The sequence below is a fragment of the Portunus trituberculatus genome, chromosome 38 (assembly GCF_017591435.1).
Source record: "Portunus trituberculatus isolate SZX2019 chromosome 38, ASM1759143v1, whole genome shotgun sequence".
Classification (NCBI taxonomy): Eukaryota; Metazoa; Arthropoda; class Malacostraca; order Decapoda; family Portunidae; genus Portunus; species Portunus trituberculatus.
The window spans coordinates 13,506,190-13,517,656 of record NC_059292.1 but is presented as its reverse complement, the minus strand read 5'-3'; the positions used below and the strand labels follow the sequence as shown (position 1 = coordinate 13,517,656).

At 44.9% G+C, this 11,467-nt stretch overlaps 1 long non-coding RNA gene across 5 annotated transcripts in view; it reads left to right on the top strand.

Moving 5' to 3' along the window:
- Positions 1 to 740: 740 nt before the first annotated feature.
- LOC123514708 overlaps positions 741 to 11,467 on the top strand; it is a 27,864-nt gene continuing 17,137 nt past the window's right edge. For 2 of the 5 annotated variants that reach the window (XR_006677679.1, XR_006677678.1), the window contains exons 1-2: positions 741 to 775; positions 10,758 to 10,921. This is a non-coding gene — a long non-coding RNA (uncharacterized LOC123514708). Of the gene's footprint in view, positions 776 to 10,757; positions 10,922 to 11,352 lie in introns of those variants that run through there. The other 3 variants (XR_006677680.1, XR_006677681.1, XR_006677677.1) reach the window with 3 other exon arrangements.

Here is an 11,467-nt window from a genome sequence, read left to right as displayed (position 1 = left end):
TCATCAATGCCATTTTCATTGTCGGTAAATGATGGCAGTCGACGGACGATTATTGTGGGGGTTATTGGTGGGTGCAAAGGAAAATCTGGAGTTGGCGAATTGGATTGTGGTGAAGTCTGGCCGATGGTCAGGGAGCTCCGCCATCAGTCTCATCATCCCTTCAGTACCGGGACACATTTTTATTGATTTGTGTACGATTAGACCATTTTATTGACATTAAAAATGGTCTATTGAGGTCAGAAGATTAATGTCCAAAGTCTTCACTATTTCAATCCCCACATAAGTTTCTGAAGCTGTATAAAATCAGCAAATAGTAAACGGAATAAATATGGAAATGCATCATAGTACTGAAGGGATTAATGACGTCATTCGTAGACCGAAATTATATATCTTCCGTTTCTGCTATTTCAGTAACGTGCAGCAATCTGCCAATATCATTTAATATATATATGATGAGTAGAATGGAAGATAAATGGGATAAGGTAACAATTATACTATTATAAAGTCTTGCACCCTTGTAAAAATGTGAAAATTATAATTGTCATATTTCCTATTAACTCTTTCTTCCTTCCATTTTACTTTCTCTTTGGTTAACGAGCTTAGAGGGGGGAGTGGGATGTTTTTTAGATTTAAAGCTTTGGAGGTTATAACGACGCAATGCTCGAAACTTAATTGTTAATGAGGTATTAATAGATCGAGACAGTTTCATTGCATCCGAACAGCTTTTTCTGATGCAGTAACGCTTCTTGTCAGTTTCGCGTTAGTCGCCGTTGAGGTAAGTCTCCCTCGTTCACACAATTTTGAGGGAATAAGGAAGGACAGAATACCACGACTAATAATCTAGTATTTAGATAGATTTAGTCTTGCACTACCCTACACCGCAACGCATAGGGATCGTATTTGGAAACGCTTCCCGCCGCACCTCCACTTCGTTCCAAAGGCTTTCACTAAAGAGACACAGAGACATTGATATCAAGCAGCTTTTATAGTTCTAGTGACAAATAAACAAAGTTTTTACATTAACAAGAGAACAGATAGTTTTGAAGATCTGTCTAATCATATGTAATATTTGAAAAACAGTTGAGCAGATTTTTCCTGAAATGGGTCTAGATGTTAAATAGCAGTTGCAAGATTGTTGTGAGGCAGGGGATTGCATAGCAGGAGTTCCAAAATTGTGTAGCTGTTAGGAAATTGTTTTGCGACACTCAGGAATATAACTAAGGTACAATTAAGATTGCTACGTGGCAGCTGGAAGACTGGTATGTGGTGGCGGCGAGAATATACAGATGGCTACACGATGGTCTGATTGCTACACGCCTGTGGTTGTACGGTTGTGTGGTGGTGGTGGTGATGGCGATGGCTGTTGGAGTGTTGCGTGACGGTGGTGGTGGTGGTGGTGGTTGGACTGCTGCATGGTAGTGGTGATGGTGGTGGTGGTGGCGATGATTGGAGTGTTGCGTAGTGATATTGATGATGGTGATGGTGGTGGTGGTGGTAATGGTGGTGATGGTTGGACTGCTGCGTGGTGGTGGTGATGGTGGTGGTGGTGGTAATGGTGATGGTGGTGATGGACTGCTGCGTGGTGGTGGTGGTGATGGTGGTGATGGTTGGACTGCTGCGTGGTGGTGGTGGTGGTGGTGGTGATGGTGGACGGATAATCTTACCAATAGGACCTCCTAACGAAGCAGTAAAATATTCACATTTAGTGATAAAGTATTTAATGCACAATACGTTTCTTGTGGTTTTACTTTGGGGACGGCCTTAGTGTGTCGTACACAAGCCTTCAAATGTGCAGTGTTCGGAGAGTTTTCTCAAGTCCAGCAAGCTGCGGCGAGCCACGGAGCTCAATCACACTCGGAAATGAGCAGTACACTGACTTGCATTTGTTTATAGCTGGGGCTTGTGGGTAACTGCTGAATAGGATTCTTATTGTGTCTATAGTTCTTTTGTCCAATGACAAGGTTAGGTTAGGTTTATTTTAGGGTTAGGTTAGTGTTGTAGGCAGGGTCGGGGGGGCGCAGTCCCCCCTGCTAGGTTAGGTTAGGTTAGGTTTATGTTAGGGTTAGGTTAGTGTCCTACAGGGGGAGGGTTATGTGAAACTTCCTTATACGAGTATTTAGGGATATTTTCCAACATTTGGGGAAATTTCCCTAGATTTTTCAAATTCCATATATCACTCAAATATGCCTCCCCCCCCCCCTAAAACCCCCGATTCCCCACAGGCCCCCAAGCTTGCTGGGACTGGGGAGGGATGACATAAGAATATACAAGGAGGTGCTATTGGTAAGATTTACCGGACAGGGACAAAATTAATGTCTTGAAATCTTCGTCTTGAATGAAGTCAAGTCATAGGAAGTTGAATATACAGACACAGGCAGGAGTTACAGAATTTACCAGAGAAAGGTATGAAAGACTGAGAGTGCTGGTTATTTCTTGCGTTAGAGAGTTCATCAGAATTGGGGTGAGAGGAAGAAGAAAGCGTTGTGCAATGAGTCCGCAGGAGTAGGGGAGGCAAGCAGTTAGCAAGATCAGTAGAGCAGTTAGCATGAAAACGGCGATAAAAGATAGGCAAAGGATGCAACATTCCGGCAGTGAGAAAAAAGCTGAAGACAGTCAGAGGAGGAAAATTGATAAGACGAAAAGCTTTTGATTCACTTTATCTCATAAAGCTGTGTGAGTGGAACACCCCCCCCGTCCTTCAACATGCGAAGATTACTCCATACAAGAACGGATAAGGCCCTTGTACAGAGTTAGCAGTTGGGAAGCGAAAAAAAATTGGAGACGCCTCAGAGCACCAAACTTCATAGAAGCTGTTTTAGCAACAGATGAGATGTGAAGTTTCCAATTTAGATTATGAGTAAAGGATGGGCCGAGGATATTCAGTGTAGAAGAGGGGAACAGTTGAGTGTCATTGAAGAAGAGGGGATAGTTGTCTGGAAGGTTGTGTCAAGTAGATAAATGAAGGAATTGAGTTTTGGAGGCATTGAACACTACTAAGTTTTCCCTGCCCCGATCAGAAATTTTAGAAATATCGGAAGTTAAGTGTTCTGTGGCGTTCCTGCTTGACCTGTTGATTTCCTGAAGGATTGGTCGTCTCTGAAAAGACGTTGAAAAGTGTAGGGTGGAATCATCAGCGTAGGGCAAGAAGTTTGGTTAAGATCATTAATGAATACTAAGAAGAGAGTGGGTGACAGGACAGAATGCTGAGGAACACCACTCTTGACAGATCAGTGGCCGTCTACCACAGCAGCAATAGAACAGTCGGCGAGCAAACTTGCTATAAAGCGGCAAAGAGCCGTAGGAGCGTAGTTTTGAGATAAAAGCTTTGAGTAAGACTCTATCAAAAGTTTTTGATATGTCCAACGCAACAGTAAAAGTTTCACCAAAATCTCTAAAAGAGGATGACCAAGACTAGATAAGGAAAGCATGAAGATCACCAGTAGAGCGGCTCTAATAGAAGCCATACTGGCGATCAGATAGAAGATTGTGAAATGACAAATGTTTAAGAATCTCCCTATTGAAGATAGATTTAAAAACTTTAAACAAACAAGAGATTAAAGCTATAGGACGATAGTTTGAAAGATTAGAACGTTCACCCTTTTTAGGAACAGGTTGAATGCAGGCAAACTTCAAGCAAGAAGGAAAGGTAGAAGTTGATAGACAGAGTTTGAAGAGTTTGGCCAGGCAAGGTGCAAGCACGGAAGCAATTTTTTTTAGAACGATAGGAGGGACCCCATCAGGTCCATAGCCTTCCGAGGATTTAGGCCAGCGAGAGCATGGGAAACATCATTACGAAGAATTTTAATTGATGGCATGAAACAGTCAGAGCGAGGAGGAGAGGAGGAACCATTCCAGAATCATCCAAGGTAGAGTTATCAGAAAAGGTTTGAGAAAAGACTTCATGTTTCGAGGCAGATGAGATGGCAGTGCCATCAGGATAAAATAAGGAAGGGAAAGGTGAAGAAGTAAAGTTACTGGAGATGCTTTTGGCCAGATGCCAGAAGTCTCCAAGGGAGTTTGAGTTTGAAAGATTTTTATATTTTCTATTTATGAAGGAGTGTTTGGCGAGTTGAACAGTCTTGGCATGATTCCGGTCAGAAATATAGAGAATAGGCTGAGTTAAACTAGGGTTTAGAAGGCTTAGGTTGAGAAAAAGAATGAGGAATGTACGTCTCCATGCTAGACACTATCATCTCTGTTATACGTTAAACACACAGAGATGGGTCTCTGACACGGAAAACGGTAATCATCCCAGGGAAAATCAGCATAATACCTCCTCAGGTTCTCCCCAACTGGTAGGCTAGAGGCTAAACGCCAGAGGCACCTCCGCCTTAGAGGATCCTATAAAGGGAATGAAGAAATAGGAAAAGATACAGATGTGAGGTTGTGATCGGAGGAGCCCAACGGAAAAGATAAGGTAATAGCATAAGCAGAAGGATTAGAGGTAAGGAAAAAATCAAGAATAATGGGCGTATCTCCAAGACGGGCAGGAATACGAGTACGAGTAGAGTGTTGCACCAGTTCTTTTAGGTCATGTAAGATATCAAAGTTGAAGGCTAGTTCACCAGGATGGTTAGTGAAGGGAAAGGAAAGCCAAAGCTGGTGGTGAACATTGAAATCTCCAAAGACGGAGATTTCTGCGAAAGGATAGAGAGACAGAATATACTCCACTTTGGAAGTTGAATAGTCAAAGATTTTATTATAGTCAGAGGAGTTACGGGAGAGATAGGCAGAACGGATAAATTTAGTTAGTGACACCAGATGGTGAAAAACTCGGAAGATTCAAGAGCTTGGGCACGAGAGCAAGTTAAGTTGTTGCGCAAATAGACGCAACATCCAGCTTTGGAACAAAAATGAGGATAGAGAAAGTAGGAGGGAATAGAAAAGGGGTTATCGTCAGTTGCCTCAGACACCCTGTTTCGGTGAGGAAAAGATGAGATTTTGCTAAGGAGAGGTGGTGTTCTACAGGCTGAAAATTAGATCTAAGACCGCGAATGTTGCAGAAGTTAATGAAGAAAACTTGAGGGAGGTGTCAAGACACCTTGGGTTGAAACCAATACTTGTAGAGCAATCCGACCTGGGGACGTTTATAGTCAACTCCCCAGAAAGGGACTCCGAGGCTGATGTAGGAGTGAAGTGAAGTGAAGTGAAGTGAAGTGATGTGAAGTGAAGTGAAGTGTGTGTTGTGTGTGTTGTGTGTGTGTGTGTGTGTGTGTGTGTGTGTGTGTGTGTGTGTGTGTGTGTGTGTGTGTGTGTGTGTGTGTGTGTGTGTGTGTTGTGTGTGTGTGTCTGTGTTGTGTGTGTGTGTGTGTGTGTGTGTGTGTGTGTGTGTGTGTGTGTGTGTGTGTGTAGGAAGCAATTGTAGTTTTGTGTGAAGGGGAAGAGTTATCTTCAGATGGCAGGTTGTGACTGCCCCCTTGAGTTGTGGGACACAAAGGGAAATGTTCAGCGAGTTCACAGCTAGCTTTGATGGTGAGTTCACAGCACCCCCTGAATTGATCCAGACCAGAACTGGGCAGAACTGGATCGGTCCAGATCAGAACTAGTGTTATTCGACCTCACCGTGAATAAATGACCGTTTCAGTATGTCTACTACCTCCTCTTGTAGATGGTGGTGATAGTGATGGTGGTGGTGATGGCAGTGATGGTGATGGTAGTAGTGGTGAGGGTGGTGGTGGTGGTAGTGATGATGATGGTGATGGTTGGATTGCTATGTGGTGGTGGTGGTGATAATGATGATGGTGGTGGTGGTGGTGGTGGTGGTGGTGATGATGATGGTGGTGATGGTTGGATTGCTGCGGTGGTGGTGGTGGTGATGGTTGTGGTGATGATGATGATGGTGATAGTGATGGTAATGGTGGTGGTGGTGGTGAGGGTGATAATAATAATAATGATAATAATAATAAGAGTAATAATAATAAATACTTTATTTAGTAAATTTGTAATGATACATACAAATAGAAACTCTTTGTGGATCCAGATCATTCAAAGTTAGTTACAACACGCATACAGTACAACACACAATAAAGTATCTGTGACAAGGTAAGGTCCAAGACTAAAATGATATACACTACACTATTTTAAAAACACCATGCTGTAAATTTATCATGCATCAGAATCGAAATCACAATGGAAGCAATAATTTTTCCTTTTTGCATGGACATAATTATACAATTTAATGCTAACTGGTACAAATGAATTCTTATATCTAGATGTTTTCTGTGAAGGCAAACCCAATCTTTTTCCAGATCTTAAGAACACGTAGTTATCATTGCCAGGATGGGTATTGTCGTTCATTATTTTCCTATATAGTTGTACACAATACATTTCTAGAATATAGGTCATCTCTTATAGAACATAGCAAGAATAGTATTTTCAACTTTTAGATTTCTTAAAATTCTCAGAAAGTGAATTCTCTGCATACATTTGCCATACACCTTTTTTTTGTGTTTACATCACCAGTTATTTTATCATCAATTTGCACCCCTGAATATGTATTTATAATCATGTACAATTTCTACCTGTTCCTCTTTAATTGCAAGATTTTGAGTACACCTCTCCCTCTTACGAAAATCGATTAACATTTCCTTTGTCTTTTTTACATTTAAATTCAAATAATTATCATCGCACCATTTAACAAAATTATTTACCTTTTTTTTTTATACCATGTGGGCTTTTCACGGGAATTTATGGGATAAAGGGGATACTTTTTAGGGTACCTCCTATCTCAAAGCCCACCCGCTAGGAAACCGTTGCCCTGAGTGAGGAAGCCCAACCTGCACTCAGACTGTGGACAGGATTCGAACCCGTGCGCTTGGAGACCCCTCGGACCCCAAAGCACGCATGGTTCCACTGTACTTGAGAACGGTATTCACTTTCATTACCATCTGTTATTTTTCCAATGATCACAGCGTCATCAGTGTATTTAATTAATGAACAGTTTTCATATTCACTAGTGCAATCATTGGTAAAGAGAGAAAATAAAAGGGGCGAAAGAACACAGCCTGCGGGGCACCAGTGTTTGTGACAATATATTATATCTGATGGTGGTGATGGTTGGACTGATTCGTGGTGCTGGTGACAGTGGTGATGATGGTGGTGGTGGTGGTGGTGGTGGTGGTGGTGATGATGATGGTGGTGGTAGTGATGGTTGGACTGCTGCGTGGTGGTGGTGGTGGTGGTGGTGGTGGTGATGATGGGTGGTGGTAGTGATGGTTGGACTGCTGCGTGGTGGTGGTTGTGGTGGTGGTGATAGTTGGACTGCTGCATGGTGGTGGTGGTGGTGGTGATGGTTGGAGTGCTGCATGATGGTGGTGGTGGTGGTGTGTGGTGGTGATGGTGGTGGTGGTGGTGGTGATGGTGGTGGTGGTGGTGGTGATGGTGGTGGTGATGATGCGTGATGATGATGATGGTTGGACTGATGCGTGGGGGTGGTGGTGGTGGTTGTGGTGGTGGTGATAGTTGGACTGCTGCATGGTGGTGGTGGTGGTGATGGTTGGAGTGCTGCATGGTGGTGGTGGTGGTGGTGGTGGTGGTGGTGGTGATGGTGATGATGATGGTTGGACTGATGCGTGGTGGTGGTGGTGGTGGTTGTGGTGGTGGTGATACTGTGCATGGTGGTGGTGGTGGTGATGGTGGAGTGCTGCATGGGTGGTGGTGGTGGTGGTGGTGGTGGAGTGGTGGTGGTGATGGTGGTGATGGTGATGGTGGTGGTGGTGGTGGTGGTGATGGTGATGGTGGTGGTGGTGGTGGTTGGACTGATGCGTGGGGGTGGTGGTGGTGTTGTAGTTGTGATGGTGGTGGTTGTGGTGGTGATGGTGGTGGTGGTGATGGTGGTGGTGGTGATGGTGGTGGTGGTGGTGGTGGTGGTGATGGTGGTGGTGGTGATGGTGGTGGTGGTGGTGATGGTGATGGTGGTGGTGGTGGTTGGACTGATGCGTGGTGGTGGTGGTGTTGTAGTTGTGATGGTGGTGGTTGTGGTGGTGGTGGTGGTGATGGTGGTGGTGGTGGTGGTGATGGTGATGGTGGTGTTGGTGGTGGTGATGATGATGATAATGATAATGATGATGATGATGATGGTGGTGGTGGTGGTTGGACTGATGCGTGGTGGTGGTGGTGTTGTGATGGTGGTGGTTGTGGTGGTGGTGGTGGTGGTGGTGATGGTGGTGGTGGTGGTGGTGATGGTGGTGTTGGTGGTGATGATGATGATGATGATGATGATGATGGTGGTGATGGTTGGACTGCTGCGTGGTGTGGTTGGTGGTGGTGGTGTGGTGGTGGTGGTGGTGGTGATGATGATGATAATGATGATGGTGGTGATGGTTGGACTGCTGCGTGGTGGTAGTGGTGGTGGTGGTGGTTGTGGTTGTGATGGTGGTGGTGGTGGTGGTGGTGGTGATGATAATGATGATGGTGGTGATGGTTGGACTGCTGCGTGGTGGTAGTGGTGGGGGTGGTGGTGGTTGTGGTTGTGGTTGTGATGGTGGTGGTGTTGGTGGTGGTGGTGATGATAATGATGATGGTGGTGATGGTTGAACTGCTGCGTGGTGGTAGTGGTGGGAGTGGTGGTGGTTGTGATGGTGGTGGTGTTGGTGGTGGTGATGATGATGATGATGATGGTGATGGTTGGACTGCTGCGTGGTGGTAGTGGTGGGAGTGGTGGTGGTTGTAGTGGTGGTTGTGATGGTGGTGGTGGTGGTGGTGATGATAATGATGATGGTGGTGATGGTTGGACTGCTGCGTGGTGGTAGTGGTGGGAGTGGTGGTGGTTGTGGTGGTGGTTGTGATGGTGGTGGTGTTGGTGGTGGTGGTGATGATGATGATGGTGGTGATGATGGTTGGACTGCTGCGTGGTGGTAGTGGTGGTGGTGGTTGTGGTTGTGATGGTGGTGGTGTTGGTGGTGGTGGTGATGATGATGATGGTGGTGGTGATGGTTGGACTGCTGCGTGGTGGTGGTCAATGGTGGACTAACCATTAAGCAACACTAGGGGGTTGCCTAGGATCCCAAGTTTCTGGGGTCCCATGAAACTCCTCATACACTTATGGTTAATAAAGGTTTTATTATTTGCACACATTATTTAGGTTTTTGATTAAAATCCATTTGCTAAAATGCCAGCAGAACGATTATCCTATTAAACGTGTCTTGGGACCCCCTATGGATGCATAAAGAAAACTGGGAGGGCCCCTCCCTTTAAACATCGTTACTGGCCCAGAATTTCACAATTGGTGCATCCTTAGAATAAAACGTGCGGGGAGGGGATGGTGCTGGTGGTGGTGGTGATGGTGGTGATGGTTGGACTGCTGTGTGGTGGTGGTGTTGGTGGTGGTGATGATAGTGAAGATGGTTGGACTGCTGCGTGGTGATGGTGGTGGTGATGATAGTGATGATGGTTGGACTGTTGCGTGGTGGTGGTGATGGTGGTGGTGGTGGTGATGATTGGACTGCTGCGTGGTGGTGGTGGTGATGGTGGTGGTGATGATTGGACTGCTGCGTGGTGGTGGTGGTGATCATTGGACTGCTGCGTGGTGGTGGTGGTGATGGTGGTGGTGGTGATTGGACTGCTGCGTGGGGATGGTGGTGGTGGTGGTGGTAATGATTGGACTGCTGCGTGGGGGTGGTGGTGGTGGTGATGATGATTGGACTGCTGTGTGGTGGTGGTGGTGGTGGTGGTAGTGGTGATGATTGGACTGCTGCGTGGTGGTGGTGGTGGTGGTTGGACTACTGCGTTGTGGTGATGGTGCTGGTGGAGGTGGTGATGGTTGGACTGCTGCGTTGTGGTGATGGTGATGGTGGTGGTGATGATGGTTGGACTGCTACGTTGTGGTGATGGTGTTGGTGGTGGTGGTGGTGATGGTTGGACTGTTGCGTTGTGGTGATGGTGATGGTGGTGGTGGTGGTGGTGGTTGGGCTGCTGCGTGATGGTGATGGTGGTGGTGGTGGTTGGACTGCTGCGTGATGATGGTGGTGATGGTGGTTGAGGTTATTGGATTGTTGTGTGGTGTTTTGCCATGCAATGGTTGGTGGTAGGATTGTTGCATGATGGTGATGGTGAGTGGATTGTTGTGTTGCGAAGTGATGCGTGGCCGTTCAAAGATGTAATGTAGCTACTGGCTGTTGTTTGTGGCATTTAAGTAGTAGATGAAAGCATTTAAATTGTTTTGACGGTTCCCACATGTTCGTATTTTTCTTTAGCTTGACAGGCGACTGTGAAATATTGAACAAAGTTGAATGTTTTAAGTTATCAGTCAATTTTTGCTTTGTAAAAAAAATACCCCTGTTATGTGGACCGAGTTCTATTCATAAAGTAAAAAAATACAAATGGTTTAATAACGCAATCCACTGCCTCAAAGTTTGGTACGGAGACGTGGATGATGGTGATCGCTTATTCTCGAGTAATTCTGGCTATATTAAACGCTGTGATCCCGGGGCTGACAGCACTAAAAGTTATTAATAATTTTTATTTTTAATTTTTTCATGACAAACTAGTAGTTTCCTTAGGAACACTTTTTTCAATCTTGTCAAACAAATATAATGTTCATCTAGTCTATATTGCAATACAGTTATCAAGAGCAGCTCATATATATTCTTTAACATGTTTTTTTTATTATATGATACATAGGGTTAGATCCCTTTTCATAATCTTGCTGTATATGTTTGTATCATAAATTATATGTCTATAGTGGTGCTTTATTGTGTTCATTCGTTTGTGCGCATTTCGTACGTATGTTGTTGATGACGTGATTTCTGCCTTCCAAGGAGGCGCAGCCAGTGTAAGGAGCTAGTCGTACTCCAGCATTGACGTTCCCGGCCACCACCTCTTCTTTGCCTAGGACTATTGTGTGGCACTGTCCCCGAGAAAGCGTCCCGCGCGCGGTGACTGTGTATGCTGGAGTGCCTGGGGGTATCTGACAACCAGTCAAGTAAGTTAGTGTGTGTTTATAGGTATGTTAAACGTTATGGTAGGCATTGGAATTGTATATGTAATGTATTTGATGGTTATATTGCCCATGTTATAGTGTTTGGATTTGTTGGGTGGTGTCGGATAAGCTGGGAGGTGGTGGTTGGTTCTCTCTCTCTCTCTCTCTCTCTCTAGTGTGTGTGTGTGTGTGTGTCCTATATTCATCTATATATTGTTATGTTCAGAAAATTAAATAGTTATAGTTCTACGAGAGAGAGAGAGAGAGAGAGAGAGAGAGAGAATATTTTCCCCAACTTAAATCTATTTCATTATCATAATAATAAACAAACTAACTAATAACATAGCCAACACTCATGGTCTTCTGGTAAGCCAATCAGAATTCAAGAACTAGTCATAGAGTCACCAATCACGGCCTGCCAACTAGAGGCAGCCAGGCAGAAGAGAGGCAGAACCTCAGACAGAAGGGCAGTTCGATATTCGCCGAGGTACCGACAGTAGGCTGTCCCATAACGTTTCGTTTTGTATAATCTACTGTGGTGCATAGCAG